Source organism: Anastrepha ludens, chromosome 6, assembly GCF_028408465.1.
Source record: "Anastrepha ludens isolate Willacy chromosome 6, idAnaLude1.1, whole genome shotgun sequence".
NCBI classification, from domain to species: domain Eukaryota; kingdom Metazoa; phylum Arthropoda; class Insecta; order Diptera; family Tephritidae; genus Anastrepha; species Anastrepha ludens.
This window is the reverse complement of record NC_071502.1, coordinates 120395305-120410004: the sequence shown is the minus strand read 5'-3', so window position 1 is coordinate 120410004 and position 14700 is coordinate 120395305. Positions and strand designations below refer to the sequence as shown.

The following is a 14700-nucleotide window of genomic DNA, read 5'->3' as shown; positions in this document are numbered from 1 at the left end:
GGTGGACCATATAGCGTTTGCTTTTTGAACCACCTATTTTTTTGAGAATGGTAACACAAATGACATGTCAAATGTGTTCATAATTTACTTAAAGGTTTGACATTTTCGAAATGGGACGCTATACGCTTGAACAAAATTGGGAAATATTGAAAAGCTATTTCCAAAGTGGTGAGTCTTCTTCTTCTTTTCTGATGAAGCTCATTTTCAGATCGGTGGCTACGTCAATAAGCAAAATTGTCGGATTTGGGGCTCAGAAAATCCACACGTTACTGTAGAGAACCAAATGCATCCACAACGAGTCACTGTTTGGTGCGGTTTGGTCTAGCGGCATCATCGGCCCATTTTTCTTTCGAAAATGAGCGAGGAGCCGCGGTTACAGTAAATGGCGAGCATTACCGTGACATGCTCAACGAGTTTTTGTTTCCAAAAATTGAAGAGGATGACATGGAGGACATTTGGTTTCAACAGGACGGAGCAAGTTGTCAGACTGCCAAAGTTACACTCGAACTTTTGGCTACCGTTTTTGAAAACCGAATAATCGGCCGAAATTCCGATATCAATTGGTCGGCTCGGAGCTGTGATTTACACCCGTTGGACTATTTTTTGTGGGAAGCCGTTAAGGACAAATGCTATGCGAACCATCCAGAGAAGATTGATGCTTTAAAAAACGAAATCGAAATTGCCATTCATGAAATTGAAGCCCAAACAATCGAAAATGTGCTTAAAAATTGGATTGATCGAATGGCCTACTGTAAAGCCAGTTGTGGCAGTCATTTGAACGATATTATTTTTCATTCATAAATGGCAATGTTCAATCTTTAAAATAAAAAAAAAAGTTTGAAAAAATATTGATAAGATTTTTTTTATAGCCGATTCAAAAAGCAAATTTTACATGGCCCACCCTGTACCTAGCAGTGAAGCATACAAATAGGCAGAAAAAATACTAGTTTACAACTAGAACCGCATGACTCAAATCGAACTATTCCGAAAAATACCACATTTGTACTGATTACAAAACGACCTATTCATGAATATTCTATTTGACTTCAACATTTTAATTCACTTTTATTTGCGTACCTTGTACGACAATAAAACGCGTACATATTAAATTATATTATACCCTAAATAGGCAATTGAATATATCTTTATACTTTTAATAAAATCTTAATTTTTAATTTTACTTCAATTTTAATCAAAAAACACAGAAGTTCTTACTGACTATGGATTTAGTATCAACCATTGTGTAATAAATTAACAAATAAATGGAGCTAAAACTAAAATAAAACTGATCAAAACAATAATAATTATATTAGTGAATTAACCCTCCGTTGGACAATTTCTTTTAAAACCTTTGGTTCGGCACCCGGGTCTGGCCTTTTTTCGACCTGTTCGAGGTTATATCCATAATTTGAAATAAATTTGAATTTTCGAAAGCTACCTGGAAGCTCATGTCATTAGCTATACTAGAAATATGTTAAACTGACTTCCAAAATCGGAAAAGCCCGTCTGCCCAGACCCGGGTGCCCAACGGAGGGTTAATGAATTGTTCAACAAAGAAGATTATTGATTTTTAGTAATTCGAGATCGCATTATATTCGGGAAGAGTCTAAGCAATAGCTGCATTGGACTCAAAATTCGTTTTGAATATCTTAAATTCAATGTAATGCAAAATACTTTTAATTAATCCTTGAAATTTTCAATTTTTTTTAAATGTAGGTATTTATTTTCCCTTTCTATCAATATTTAAAAAATGTACAATAAGACAAATCTAAGGCTGCCAAAGCCGAAGGGGTTGGTGCGTGACTACCAATCATAAGTGCACAGATTCAATAGAAAGAGTTTTTTCTAATAACGAACCCCGAGTGTAAATATTTCTGCCATAAAAAAGCTCGCCCTCATAAAAAACCATTAGCCGTTCGGAGTAGGTTGCCCTCCTTCCATTTATCGAAAATGAAGATTCTTCCATTTGTGGAAAACATCAAAACGCTCTTATATGTAGAAGGAGAAGCTCTACCAAACACCCAAGAAAGGGTGTAAGCGCCGATTATGTAAATAAAAACGTGCAATATTTTAAATTATATTTAAATCAAAGAAAAGGTTTTCATTTCGCATTTATGAAATTATTTTATTTTTCAATTCCACTTTTTAATCTCCAATTAGTGATTTTGGTCCGTAATTGGACTAGTATTTTTCTTCTCAATTTTGAACTAGTATGAGACTAGAACATTTCTTATCGAGATCTGACAAAAATACCAGTTCTTTGCTTGGAGAAAAGAAAGTTGCATGACTAGTTGGGTCGGCAACTCATACTAGCTGCGAGGTAATTTACACCTACTGCATTTAACTACAGGGTACTTATAAAAAAAGGCAGTTGCACTACATGTAAATATTTATATCTAAACACACTCACACATACATACAGTAAATAGCGAACTTCTGCGCACGAAGTCTATTAATGTCAAGTATACGCCCTCGTGTCGCTCATATAAATACGAATTAGAGGGCAAGTGGTAAGCCATTTTTGTTTTACTTTACTTTACATTTGTTGTGTTTCATGAAAATTCCATGTTGGCAAAACTATCGACTTATGAGAAAGTTAAAAGCTGATGTTGTAGGATTTCGAAATAATACCTAAAGCACTGCTGCTGCCAAGGATACAAGGGGAGAAACATTTAGAAAACTTAAGGTAAAAATATGTACTTGAATGTGTGACAACAAGGCAGAGCTTGTAAAAAAATATGTGAGTTTTTAAGCTTTCATGAATTTGTGCTGATTTCGAAGAAAGATAAGAATGTGCGTACAACAAAACAGAGGCAATTCATCTTACAAAGCCAGTCGCCTAGCAATGCTTGCCGCAAAAGCAGAGGAAAATTTTCAAATATTTTTCTTACTAAACATCGAGTCACGCACATTTGTTAAAATAAAAACCCTCCACCACCGCACACCTTTTTAATTGGCGAATTTGTAGACAGTTTGAAGGATTTTATAGACAATTTACTTTTGCGAGGGTCGTTTGGAAAGTCCCTTTAAATATAAAAAGTGGTTAATTGTTTAGGGTAAACATTTGTGTCGATATAGTCTCATTTTAGGCTTATACAAATTGTTCGATGCAGCCCTAGTTTGTTGATCTCTCCGAATAGGAGTTGTGGAACTCTGAAAAATAGCCATTTGTTTCTGCAATCACCTTCTCGTTTGAATAAAATCCTTTTCTCGCCAGCCTTTTCTTTGAATTGGGGAACAAATAGTAGACCGAAGGATCCGAGGGGGCCAAGTCTGGAGAATAGGGAGAATGTAAAACGAGTTGGAGTCCGATTTCCATTAATTTTGCGACCGCAACTGTTGAGCCGGGAGCTGGTGCTTTGTCATGATGGAAAAGGAAAATCACTCGACTTCTTCGATTTAAACGAATACCAAACCGAAAGAAATATACGATTTGGCTGAAACTTGATGTGTGTTCTTCCAAGAGATGCTACCAACTAAACATAACCTCGATACGCACCAGTAGCGACATCTCTCTGGATTTACGCAGAATTTTCAAACCACTCTCGTCGTTAATGTGTTCATAGTAACTATCAGATAACGGGAAATGGCTACAATAAGCCATGAGACGTGGATTTGAAAAAACAAAAACAACGCACATTACATTTCTCTAAACAATCTTCATAATACGAGCTGCTAACAAAATACAGGGCCAATATTTTTATTGTTCATCACTAAGGTTACATGAAATTTGCATTAAAAGCTTTCCCATAGCGCATCTTGAACGGCAGTGCACTGACTTTAATTTACATTGAAGATAAGAAAATACTTCTAGAATAGGGATTAAGATTAGAAATTCTATGTAAACGCGAGTTGGAAGAAAATCTAAAAGAAATTACCACACTACCCATTGGCCCTCGGTCCTGCCTCTTTATTATCTTATGATTCAGTACGCTTTCGGAATATTGAGTGCTCAGGAAACGAACTCTAAGTGCGCTATAAACAATGACTCTGATGTTCGCTTTTGAATGGCACGCATTCTTAGATATACTAAATCCACTTTCTGGTTTTTTTGCTCACACAATTTATTCCACTTCTGACGATCTAAGTGAAAAACCAAAGTGCATGAACTTTATTGCTGCTAAAATCCAGCAACATTTTCGCTCTTGGCAGCACTTTTATACATAGCAAACACTAATTACTATTTTTATCAGCTTTTAATATAATACGAACATCAATCAAGGGTATAAACTTTAAAGCCCCTGAATCACCGCAGTTCGATTGCAGATCACTTCACAACTTGGCCATCAATAATACTCTGCACTATTTGCATTAAAATGTTGAGCTTCAAAGGGGCGTCATAACAAAAAAACAAACCTGTGTTACTTATAGCAACTCAATTTACCATGAATTTTTAAAAATTATGCTTATATTTTCATGAGGTGTAGTGCATTTTCCATTTTTGTTGCTGTTTTTGCCACAGCAGCGGTGTGCATTTGGTGTCATTTAAATTTTTACGATTGAGTTTTTGTTTTGTAGAAATAAATTTATATACACACGCACATATGCGTACAAAAAATATTTTTTCTTCAACAGCCAACACCTAAAAGCAAATAAACTGATGTCTGTTGATGGCGGCTGTTGACACATCGTGTTTTGCTTTGTTTTTGGTTTTTTTTTTTAATTTTTTTTTTTTGCAAACAAATAAAATGCACGCAGCAACAACTAAAACAGCAGAACATGTGTATTTGCCAAGAGCAAGCGCGACCGCATGGAAACGCGAAAAGCACAAGCAGTCCGCTTGCGTCGATGTTGGCAACAACCAACTAAGAAGCAAAGCCTCGTTACTCGATTTTTTTTCACATTTTCGATGCTATTGGCACAATTGAGCAATATTTACCTTTGTACTTTGTTACCAGCAAATAAATGGACATTTTTTAACGATTTACTCCTTTTAATTTTTTCTGCGTCCCATCAGAATTCGCATGGAAATGTGTACATTTTTTCTCAAACTTTTTTAGTTTGGTTACTCTGCACTTGAAAAAGCTTCTCTTTTAAATTCGCTTTATTTGCTCTTGGAAACGGTGCACAGTGCTGCGCTGGAAGCAGTGAATAACAGGAAAAGGAATAAGTGCAATGCCTGTAGCGCCAGAGGAGATGTAGGAGAAGTGGTGGATGGGTGGAGAATATTATTGTATGTACAGAGGGTATTTGCGGGCGAGATATAACTTCTCATATGTAGGTATGAGCGAACTAAGCTGTTATCAGCCACCAAATGGTTTGAATAGTTTGTAATTTCATGCTGAGAAGACCCTTTGCCTAACAATGTTTTCCAATTTATTATAGGACTTGTTTAAGGCAAGATTTCTTAAATTAATGTCGATTTTTATTCCCGCCCTCTGTCAAATTCTTCTCAGCCACTAAACAAGAGAAAAAGAGACAGGGTACTTCATATAACTTAACATTTAATTACTTATGCAAAGAAAGGGTGGTTCAGATAACTTAGAGTTAAATTAGTATCTACAAAGTCTGTACTCAGTCTTTAGTTCTCGAAAATACTTTTTTTGTGATATGAGCTCCAATGGTATATGAGTTCTCACTGCTTAGGAAATTATACCGGATCAAACATAACGGTTAACATACTACCTTATTTGCGATGATGCAAGGCTTTTGACAGTTTGTAAACATAGAAAATTACGAGTCAGAAGAATTATGACCCCAGCAGGTTAGACGGCCCACTCTTATTGAGGCCCGGCAGAAGTCTCAAAAGCCTAATATGCTGAACGCGAAACAAGAATTCTCTAATAGCAATAATTGACTTCATGAAAATCAACAAAAAGCGAAGTAAAATACAGGCATTACCCCATTTAGTCAAAAAAGTTGTTGCAAAATAAACGTAAGAGATTAAGACTGTACTAAATGCATCAAATTCAAACTCTAACGCTGGCATATGTCATCAAAATTAGTAAAATGTATTTTCTAATAGCGGCAAACACTGACAAATCTTTGATTATTTTTGCAATTCTCCAAAGAGCCATTCACTTTAAGAATCATAAATCTGTAGCACAAATTAAAGAAACCGTTTGTCCTCTTAGTCCAAATAAAGGCTTCTGATGTCTTACACCGATATACTTGGCCTGCTATAACCTTGGTCGCTTACACCCTATTTGGGTGTTTGGTCGAGCTTCTCTTCTTATTTGTGGCGTGCGTCTTGATGTTGTTCCACAAATGGAGGTACCTACAGTTTTAAGCCAACTTTACACGGCAAATGGTTCTTTTATGAGAAGCTTTTTTATGGCAGAAATACACAGAGGTTTGCCGTTGTCTGCCGAGGGGCGACCGCTATTAGAAAAGAAACTCGTTCTATCATTTGATGTTTTGTACCCGCAGTTTCAAACCTGCGCACTTCCGCAACCATTGGGTTGCTTTAGGTTTACTTGCCAGTGCGCTAAGCTTTGTTGAAAGACCCAGTTATATTAGATTAGAGTAGATTTGTGGGGGGTTGGAAAAGTCCAAGCACTCAGTCAGGAGACAATTGTACTACACCCGAATAGATTTTAGTAGAAAGAATTGGGATAGGAAAGATAAAGAGTGGGTGGTAAGACAGATAAATTAGTTTGAGGTCACTCTTCCACAAATCTCTTGGATTTATTGATGAATCTTAAGACATCCGTAAGTGGAAGAGTTTGAACTTTATCCATACTCTGCTCTGCAGTGTCATCATTCTCAAGACAGGATAAGCATATCGGGCTGTCTACGACCCCTATGGCAGCCATATGCTGACCGCAGACGTTGTGCCCTGTGATTACACCCCCCACTACTCTCAGGTCCTTTCTGCTGAGTTTTAAGAGAAAGGTTTGGTTCTTTCACAAAGCACTTTGCTACTCTGCACGAGTTCAACCCAGACCAACGTTCTCTATGGGTAGACCTCATGAAGTCGTCAATCCATAGTTGAATCGATGCGGAATTGACACCTAGAAAGGGTTCAGGGCTTAGTGGCATACTTGCAGAGACTTCATTAGCCAATTTTTCCGCTAACTCGTTCCCTGTGGTACCACTGCTCAGTTTCATCTTACATTCACCAACTAACTTCGAAGAGCAGCGTGGGTTAGCAAGGGCTTTCAGTGACTGTCACTACAAGTTCCCAGACCTAGTACTTTCCATTAAAGAGGGTTTCTATTAAACTCTTCCCCACACCTTTCAAAACAACTTCTTAGTACACTTTCGGCCCTTGGTTTTTATGCCCTTTTTGTAAAAATGCAAAGAAGTGGCGTGTTCCTGAGAGACTTCCAACCAAACCACGTATGCTTGATGAGGTGAGAGTGGTCTTTCTGATCCCTTCGGATAGTATTTATGAAACTACTCTCAATCAAGCGAAAAAATGTTCATCACTTTTTATTTGAACTAATATAATATACAATGTATGTACATATATTTAAAATATTTCGCAGTATATAAATTTTTGCTCAAATGCAAAGCAATTTTTCGTTAATGTGTTAACTAACTCCCTTCTGCTCATCCATTTTTCTCCAAGCAAATGCTATTACAGCCATATTATAATTATTCTCAATTTACTCTGCTTTTTCTAATTTGCAAACCACGTCTCCACTTTTTGCTATATTTTTTTGCCAGCAAAAAATAATGACAGCATCACGTTTTCAATCTGCCTACCTAGACCTCGATCGTGTGACTGCTGCAAGCGGCTTGTGCAGCTCATTCAGCATTCACTTGAGCATCCGTTCAAATGAACTTTCAATTGGCTGGCACCGTTATTTCGCGCGGAACTGATCACTTTCGTGTATTTCTCTTTTACCTCTACAAACTAACCACAATGGGATGGGTGCTCCATTCCATTGAGTTTACCTAAATATTTTTTCAGATGTTTTCTAACACAGCCTTTTGCCTTTTGGCGCAAATGTTTTGACATAGAAATTCGCCAAATGCCAGCGGCACTCAGTGCTGCAGGTAGTATTAGGCGAAATTTAATTGCATTTGCTGATAGATACATATTTCCGCTGGGCTAAAGGGCTTACCTTTTACTAGCTGTGTTGTTGTTGTGCATCCATTTAGAATTTCGACGATATTTTTTCTTTTTATTTCGTTTTTTCTATGCTATTTGCCTTGAAAGCTTGTCAAAAGTTGACTTTTTTAGGTTTTGCAAAACAATTTCTTTTATATTGCCCATTCACACATGGAATTTTTTCAGCGCCATAAACGAGTTCACGTACACAAGCTTTGAAATGCGGTGTGCAAAAATTTTTAAGGAAATTCAATTACTGCATTCTTTTTTATGGTTTTTTTTTTGCCTTGCATAAATTTGTACCAGCCATTTATTTTAAATGCAATAAAACGAATTCCACATCATTGACTAGCTAATTGTAGTCTATTCACAGTCGTGCGCGAAAATTGCTCTGAACTGGAAGCTCTATTTGTTGGGTGTAAGTTCAGTGGAAAGCCAGTAATTTGCATTGCTATCGATGTGCTGGTAAATTTGCTCAATTGACCTTTAGCAACACGGTTTGTGTAGATTTCAAATTGTATGGCAGCCAAGATGTGGAATTTTTTGCAAATTCCATAAAATGTTACGACTACTATGATAAAATTTTAAAGCAAAAGTAGAGTCTAAAAATATTCGAGATAATTATATTAAAACATCGCAGTGATATCAGTACTTACATCGTACAAAAGTATCTGAAAAGAGAGAAAAAAAAATGCATTAAATTTGTTTCTAAATGCAAGCACGATTTCGACCTTTATTTAAGAAATATTTATAACTACAAGAATAATTAAAGAAGGCAAACAAAAAACTACGTACACAGCACTAGACCTTCCGTTAGGGCATTCATGCAAACTCACGTAAGCGATAACCTACATAGTAAACTTGATTATGGACGAAAGCACGACAGTACGAAAGCTTGAGCTAAAAACAAAAATTATTTGCACACAGTCTAAGTATATTTTTGTATGCACATAAGTCACAAAAGGTGGCTCAGAATAGCTTTTCTAATAAAAACCGCTGCCAGCCAGTGTTGCTGTGTCGCAGGACAAATAAACGAAAATAAACTATTATTTTGGCGCTTCCGGTGGGGTAAAGCCAGCGCCAGCCATGCCCACTTTAAAAACGTAAGAGAGAACGAAACGAAATTAGGGGGTGCCGATAAAAGTTCACTTAGATGGTGAAATTTTCTTAACTTCTCAGCATCGAAGGCTGTTTTAATTTTTGAGCTGACAATACATGCGCAGACCTATTAAAAATTGGTACTGTTTAGACAAACCGCAGTCTTCAGGCACGCAAAATCCTTTGTGCCAAGTAAATGTAAGCAGGACAAATAAAGGGAAATAAACTAGATAAATAAAATACGGCTGCAAAGAAGCTGTTGAGGCTGAACAACTCCAAACAAAACATTTGTGGCTTTTACTTTGCTCGAATCATATCCCTTCAGAAGCCTTCTGTGAATACTCCAAATATTAATCAAAGGTGGTGATTCGTTAATTTTAACTTCTGTCGGCGGTTTGCAATCAAGCGCAAATCTGACTGACTTGACCACCTTAGATTGAATTACTTTGGATTTGGAATATATCCAAGTGACAAGTTCAATTTCTCAAGCACTCACGCTTTGCTGTCGAGAAGCTAAATCCTTACGATATAATCGGCAGGGAGGAATAAGAGCGAAAGATGGGCTAACTTTAACACTTTCTCGCAAACTTACTTTAAATTTCACATTTGATAAGTCTGAGAAATCTGACTAGGTATAGAACAGATACCTTGCCACCTTCCAACGAATCTGATCTAAACTTCGCCAGCTTAGTTTGGTAAAAACCTAGGTGTCTACTCGGTAATGCGATGCAAAAAAACTATATTACAAAAACAATTTGTTGTCTGCATTGGAGCAAAACGGGCACTGTGTAATTAAGTTTCTTTTAAACTATATTTATATAAAAGATTTACAGGCTGCGTACGGTATTTGAGAAAAACTTGAGAGCAAAAGTAATTAGCTTTTCTTTTGAACAAAATTGAATGAAACTTCAAGACAATTTTAACCAACATTAACTTATTCTATATTAGCGGATGGCCGCCGTAGTCGAATGAATTGGTGCGTGACTACCATTGGGAATTCAGAGAACGTAAGTTTGAATTTCGGTGAAACACCAAATTAAGAAAAACAGCGGTCGCTTCTCGGCAGGCAATGGCAAACCTCCGAGTGTATTTCTGCCATGAAATAGGTCCTCATAAAAAATATTTGCCGTGTGGAGTGGCTTAAAACTGTAAGTCCCTCCGTTTGTGGAACAACATCATGCCACAAATAGGAGGAGGAGCTCGGCCAAACAACCAAAAAGGGTGTACGCGCCAATTAGCAGTAATAACTTTTTCGATCCGGGTCCGAAAAGGATTGCATACTCTAATCAAATGCCCCTTATTCATATTGATCATAACGATATTAATTGCAGCCTTCGGAGAAGGAATAGGGTAATGAGAATGCTTTATTGGTTTCACGCTCAACTACGCCCCGTGGGGATTAAGGTCTGGGAGTTAGGCGGCGATACGTTCTCAGGCAATTCAGAGTTTTTTGTTTAGATGGCGTTTTGATTGGATAACTCGCTGCTCTCGTGTTACTATCGTAAACTATCGTCTGCGCTTAACATAGGATTTAAGACCCCTTCGTCAACTTGACGAATAAGACCCTCAGAAATATTAGGCTCCCTCGCAAGTGTCTTCATTTTAAAGGGTCCTAGACCGTCATCGCTTGCATTTGTTGAATAAATGCGGACAGTGTCAGAACGCACCTCGTGCTTTTTCACCTTTGCAGCAGACTCTGCATCTCCGCCTGATACTTCCTATTCCCGACGCACCTTATGAGCGAATAAACGGGCGCACTTAAGGAAACTAGAAATTTCTAAATCGGTATCATTTGCGCATACAGCGACGATAATTGCATGTCTCTTCATTTCTTGAGTTAAGTTGTAGTCCTTCATGTCTTATCTGAAAAAGAGCAAACAATGGTTTCGGGAAGCTATAGCCACATGTATGTATGTGATCAAACACCGTACGCACCCTGTATATTTAAGCGCGATAGTGCTATATAAAACATTAAATTTGATTTCGCTTCGCATTACAGAGTAGACCACTGACCTTCTATACATAGAGAAATGGCAGCATTGTTCTCTTTATTCAGACAACAGACAACTATTGCACTGTGAATTATACCTTTGAAAGTAATTTTTTGTATCCATAGATTGCGATTCATGTCTCTGTGACAGCCCTAGGCCATGGCTTCTAAATTCCCGACCGGCCTCTTTAGGACGCACTTAGCACTAGGGGAGTTACGTTCACAAGCCTATATCCTTACTCCAGCAGCCAGTTTGATCCCCATTTCTAGTATTGGAAAAATATTCCTAGTCACCTACCGACGATTAATCGGCAAGCAGCAGAAGAAAAGCGATATCGCCTACTGCTTCAAGCATAGCCTGGTAAAACGGCTCCATGCGAATGATGCTACCTAACCTCTCACCAGCTGAGAGCGCACGATTAAAGACTGCGACCCCTATCATCGGCCGAAGCACGCGAACTTCTGTTGGTCTGACCAGTCTAGTGAAAAATCCAAACAAAAACATGTGTAAAAACTTGAAGCGCAGAAAAGTACATTCTTTGTGCATATTACTTTCCACAGGCCAAATTGATATGTATGCCTTCAACTATTTTCCTCAGCAGCATAGAGGGTTTTACTGCATTTTATACCTTTCTAAGCACTAACGCCTGCAAATACTTACTACACTAAAAACGAGCTGGCAACCTTCGAAGGTAAGACGAGTTTAGGTGTCGCTCGTGGCAGCGAGTTGATTGTGTTGCAGTTAATTTAAGTGTGTGTTTGTGTTTACCTGTGTGTGTATGCAGCCACAAACGGTAAAAATGTTAAAGATGGCTATCTGCATAGTTGGTGTCGACATGCACATGTTGCGCCCTCATTTTGTGTGGCAGCAAGGTCACGACATAACTTTTACACTTTTCACAACACGCGAGACGACCAAGCGCATATGGAAATGTGCGCTATGTGCATATGTATATAAAGATGAGTTCGTGGGTACTTATGCATGTGCAAGCGTAAAATTTTGTTATCAAGTGCGAAAAGAAAGAAAATTAACGCGAAGCCAGGCGTGAATACAAAAAGTTGTATGTGTACAAGAAAAGGGAAATGTGATGAGTTAAGACTGTCTTCTTTGGTAAATAAGAAAAAAGCAACAAAAAGGCAAAAACACAAATACAAACACAACTAAGATAAAAGCCAAATATATCAAAAATATACAGAATTTATTAGGCATTTCGCAAACTTTTGGCTTTATTTCCCTCAGCATAGCATTTTAATTTATGGATACCCCACAGCAGCAACTAATTTTTCGCGCATGCATTGGCGCTTTCTGAGTTCTAAGTAATATTTTTTTGTATTATCCTTATAGTTTTTTATCTTCAAATGACTATAAATGCGCAAGGACATAACAAAACCACTCACTAGTCAAATGACTCTTAAGGCAGTTCTGCTGCTGGTGCGTAATTCTTTCAATGCCACCGACATGAGATACAAAACCACCCACAAACTTAATTGTATTGCAGAAAAATAGCAACGCCCAAAAATGCTTTGAAGCATAAATTTAGGCGACTTAAACGCCATCAGACGAGCAGCAGCCATATAAACCCCCACGCAAAACAAACTCTTCACACACACACGCACCCATACATACAGGCGGATAGACACTATATCCGGCATACGAGAGCGACCAAGCCACCCACGCTATTCATAGCCGCATAACTTGAACACAGCACAGGATATGTGTGCATGCATAGGACACCCGGCGACTGGCTGACTATCCGACCCAGTTGTTCTAACCAACTAACCAACCAGTCGAGCGAGCAGCACTTCCGTCGTCGCGTCGTCACCGCCTGTACTCATATTTCGTTCAATGCTTTGTTTAGTGTGTGCCAATACTCGCTTTGCTCTGCGCTGACCACATGTTGTGACATGTTGGTATTAGCTTACGTTGTGTTGAGGTTAAAAGGCTGCGCTGCATGTGGTTGTCTGATGCATTTGATATGGATAGCATACACACACAGACACATTGGATTCACATAAATTCATACACCTCCAAACATGCGCCAATGTATGTACGAGTACTTGCACATATTGATTTTGACTATAATGCTATTATAGTCTTAATTATGCGCTGGCACAGCGACAAACACCACAATAAAGCTTTAAACTAACACATCTGCAATAATTCATAACAAAAACAGACGCTGGTAATTTATAATTTTAATTAGCCATCAATAATTAGAAAAGCGACCCATTGTTGGGAAGTTGGGCATTTTATAAATTCTTCTTCTAGCTGTTCTTGCTGCTGTTTTAACCAATATGCGGAGAACAGCAATTACGATATGTTAATAGATACATTTTAATGATCCTGTTTATTTGACAAAACTTATGCGGTAACCATTTTCTGCGGCATTATACAGAAGCACTTGAATCCACTAGCCAACATCTGGTATAAAAAGGGCATACCTTTTTGGCGACTGCCGTGGACTTGTGTGTGACTACCATTCGGAAGTGCTTAGGTTCAAAACTACGAGCATGAAACATCAAATGACATGAAATGATTTTCTCTAAAGACGGCCGCAGCTCGGGAGGCGATGGCAAACTTCGATGTGCATTTCTGCCATGAAAAATTTCTCATTAAAACCATCTGTCGTTCGGGGGCGATATAAAACTGTAGGTTCTCCATTTGTGGAACAACATTAAACAGCAAACCACAAATAGCAGGAGGAGCTCAGCCAAACACCCAAGAAGGTATGTGCAGGCCAATTATAACGGATGATCAGATTGGAAGTACTTTTTCCAATGGGGTTTTTTGACAGATAACACATAACTACTGTCAAGCTAAATATCTAATATTTTCATAAAGGAAAGACTTACGCCTCAACAACATTTATAAATCGTCCAATTGTACTACGAAAATCGACGGTCTGTGAAAATGTTCATCGCGCGCTCTGTCCAACTTATGGTGTTCAGCGATGAGGTCCATTTCTGGCTTAATGGCTAAGTCAATAAGCAAAATTGCTATATTTTTGTTGAAGATCAACCCGAAGCCATTCCAGAAAAGCCATTACATCCATTGAAAACAACCGTTTAAGCGGCCTATCGGCTGTAGGAACCCTCGACTCAAATATATTCAAAGATAAGGCTGGCGCCAATGTAACAGTGAATGGCGAACGCTGATACCGGAAAATGAAGCCCATGATCGCTACAAAAGTTGGCTCCCACAATACATAAAATATTGTACAGCCATTTAATTGTAAACTGTTTTTTTTTTTTTTTTTTTTTTTTGATTTTGTTCATGCCGATCTGCTAAACGATTTTGGAAACAAATTAATTGAAGGGCTACAAACAACATGTATAAAAAAAACCGAGAAGTGACGTATATTGCATCTCAGCATCTTTTATATATTTTTCCCCACAATACACTTATAAAAAATGGCCCTCGAATGACCCTTTATATCCTTCGGTGGCCTCCGCTACTGCTAAATAATTTTATTGCAATTGAAAACTTTTTTCAAACAACCTCATTGTTTACTTCTAATTAAAATATCTGACCCCTATAATGCGGTGAATGTGGCGAAGTGCCCTTCAACGCTGCCCTGGCGTAATAAAACTAACAACATTAATTAATTTAGTT

General features: G+C 37.9%; 1 protein-coding gene across 5 annotated transcripts in view; it reads right to left on the bottom strand.

The window, feature by feature from the left end:
- Positions 1-14700, bottom strand: part of LOC128866556 (7SK snRNA methylphosphate capping enzyme bin3) — a 180235-nt gene that overhangs the window by 55481 nt on the left and 110054 nt on the right. For 4 of the 5 annotated variants that reach the window (XM_054107381.1, XM_054107386.1, XM_054107383.1 and 1 more), the window contains one exon: positions 8656-8670. The exons of the other annotated variant lie outside the window; for it this stretch is intronic. The gene's annotated coding sequence lies outside the window, so the exon portion shown is untranslated. The remainder of the gene's footprint in view (positions 1-8655; positions 8671-14700) is intronic. 5 annotated transcript variants of the gene reach the window in all.